At 51.7% G+C, this 3,021-nt stretch overlaps 1 protein-coding gene across 1 annotated transcript in view; it reads left to right on the forward strand.

Annotated features, from left to right (window-relative positions):
* Positions 1-3,021, forward strand: part of LOC125488241 (astrocytic phosphoprotein PEA-15) — a gene marked incomplete at its 3' end in the record, with an annotated part of 33,811 nt that overhangs the window by 317 nt on the left and 30,473 nt on the right. The window lies entirely within an intron of this gene.

Below are 3,021 nucleotides of genomic sequence, written 5' to 3' on the forward strand. Positions count from 1 at the left end.
CACCACCTCGCGCTCTGTCCCTCTCCTTCACCGCCTCGCTCCCTCTCCCTCACTCCATATCTCTCTCCTTGACTCTCATCTCTCTGTCTCACTTGCCTTCCCTCTGTCACTTTCTATCACTCTCTGTTCATCTCTCTCTCTATCTCTCTCTCTATCTCCCTCGTTTACTCAGTTTCTCTTTCTTGGTCACTCTGTCTCGCTTTCACTCTCTCTCTGTCTCCCTCAGGTTCTCTCTCCCTCTGTCCATCTCTGTCTCTAACCCTGTCTCCGTTTCTCTCCTTCTCTCCTCATCTCTCTATCACTCTCTCTAGGTCTCTCTCCACATCTCTCACTGTGTCTCTCTTTCTCTCTCTGTCCTTCACACCCTCTATATCACGTTGTCTGTGTGCGTCTCCTTCTGTCTCCATTGATCTCCCTTTCGCTCTCTCTCAGAGTCTGTGTCTCTGTACGTTTCTCTCTCTCTCTCCCTGTTCCTCACACTCACTGTCCATGTGTCTCCCTGTGTGTGTGTGTGTGTGTGTGTGTGTGTGTGTCACTATGTATATCATCATCTCCCTCCTTATGATTCTGACCCTCTTACCCATGTGTGGGTGTGTCTGTGTGGAGGGGGGTGTGTCTGTGTGTGTGTGTGTGCGTTTGTGTGTGTGCGAGAGTCTGCGTGTATGTGTGTGCGTGTGTGTGTGTGTGTGACTGTGTGTGTGTGCATCTGTGTGTGTGCATGCGTGTGTGAGTGTGTGTGACTGTATGTATGTGTGTGTGTGTCTGTGTGTGTGTCTGTGTGTGTGTGTGTGAGTGAGAGAGAGTGCGTGTGTGTGTGTGTGTGTGTGTGTGTGAGAGTGAGTGTGTTGGAGAGGAGGGGAGGGTGGCTGCAGAGGAACAGCAGGGAGATGCGTGTATCCGACATTGGTGAGAGGACCCAGTGCCCTTCCTGTCAGCTCCTCAGGATGTCTGGGGCAGGGAGTGGGGGGGTGGGGAAGCACAGAGAGAGAGAGAGACAGGGAGGCAGGAGGTAGGAAAGCAAGTGATATGGGGAGGCAGTTAGAGGATCCCGTCATAATTCCAATATTATACTGGGAACTGAGACAGGAGATCATAGAGACTCTCAGTCCTACTTTCGGTCTCTGTCACTGTTTTCCTCGCTCTCTCTCTCTCTCTCTGCGTCTCACTCTGTGACTATCTCTGTCTTTCTCTCTGTCTCTGTGTGTCTCTCTCTCTCCCACTGTTTGTCACTCTCCCTTTCTCTCACTCCTCTTTATCTGTCTTGTTCCATCGTCTGTTTCACCCTGTTGCCTTTTATCTATCTCTCACTCTCTCTTCCTCTGTCACTTTATCTTTCTATCCCTGTCTCACTGCTCCTCTTCATTTGTGTCTCTCTAAGGCTGTCTGTTTCTCCCCTCCCTCTCTCTCTCCCCGTCTCCCTCTCTCTCCCCGTCTCTCTCTCTCTCCCACCCCATCTCTCTATCTCTGTGTTTCTCCCCTACCTTGCTCTCTCCCCTGTCTCTCTCTCTCTCTCTCCCTCCCCCCGCCACCCCACTGTATAATCTAGCCATGATATACCAGCCTCAGCTGGAGGGGTTTGCTGTGACGTGCCTGGGTATGTGTGAGGTGGTCAGTTTTCTGTAGCCCAGAGATGGACCAGTCAGTGACAGGGCCGGGGTGGGGAGAGTGTGTCACTGGGAGGATTGTGAACAGAGATTGTGACAGGCAATGCTTCTGAACACAGTCCTGCTCACAAACTGCACATGACTGGCACAGCCCCTTCCTACCCAGGCTGGCCTGCAATGCTGTGTACTGAGCATCACAGGAAAATCTGTAAGGATACTGAATCCAGTACATACACCCACCCCACCTCTCTCTCTCTCCCTGTCACAGTCTCTCCCTCTATCTGTCCATCTCCCTTTGCCCCACTCTGTCTCCTGTTTTCTCCCACTATCTCAACCTTTCATTCTCTCTCTCTCTCGCTTCCTCTCTCTCTTGTTCCCCTTTCCTGTCTCTCCTTTGCTCTCCTCACATTTCTCTCTCCGTCACTCTCTGTCTCTGTCTGTCTGTCTGCCTCTTTCTGTTCCTATTTTTCTCTCTCTGTCCCTCTCCCTCCCATTGTCTATCTCTCTGTCTCTCTCTCCATCTCTTTTTTTTTCTCTCTGTCTGTCCCTTTCCCTCCCGTTGTCTCTCTCTCTCTCTGTTCCTGTTTTTCCTCTCTCTCTGTCCCTTTCCATCCTGTTTTCTCTCTCTCAGACTCTCTCTGTGTGTCTCTGTCTGTCTCTCTCTCTCTGTCCCTCTCCCTCCCGTTGTCTCTCTCTCGGTCTCTCTCTGTACCTCTCATTTTTGTCTCTCTGGATGCCTGTCTCTCTACATCTTTGTGTCCATATTTTTCACTCTCTGGCTGTCCCATTCCCTCCTGTTGTCTGTCTCTTTGTCTCTACTTTTCTCTTTGTATCTCCTGCTCTCCCTTTCCCTGGGTCTCTCTTTTTTCACTCTCTCCCCCACTCTTGCCATAATTTGCTTGTTGTGGCCCAGGCCTGGCCCTGAATAATTGTGGGAACAATCAGCCTGGGAAGGAGATCCCAGAAATTCGAAAGACCCCATGGACCCTTTCCAAACCCATTCTGCAAGGTCACGAGCAGGTCTCCAGATCTCTGCATCTTCCCTTATTGGTCCAGACTTGCTGGCTCAGTGGGTTAGCACCGCTATCTCACGGCGCCAGGGACCCGGGTTCAATCCCATCCTCGGGCGACTCTCTGCGTGGAGTTTGCACATTCTCCCCATGACTGTGTGGGTTTCCTCCGGGTGCTCCGGTTTCCTCCCACAGTCCAAAGATGTGCAGGTCAGGGTGGATTAGCCATGCTAAACTGTCCCATAGTGCCCTGGGATGTGCAGGTTAGGGTGGATTGGCCGTGCTAACTTGTCCCATAGTGCCCAGGGATGTGTTGGTTAGGGTGGATTGGCCGTGCTAAATTGTCCCATAGTGCCCAGGGATGTGCAGGTTAGGGTGGATTGGCCGTGCTAAATTGTCCCATAGTG

This window comes from Rhincodon typus, unplaced genomic scaffold (genome assembly GCF_021869965.1).
Source record: "Rhincodon typus isolate 14 unplaced genomic scaffold, sRhiTyp1.1 hic_rhity00000082, whole genome shotgun sequence".
Classification (NCBI taxonomy): Eukaryota; Metazoa; Chordata; class Chondrichthyes; order Orectolobiformes; family Rhincodontidae; genus Rhincodon; species Rhincodon typus.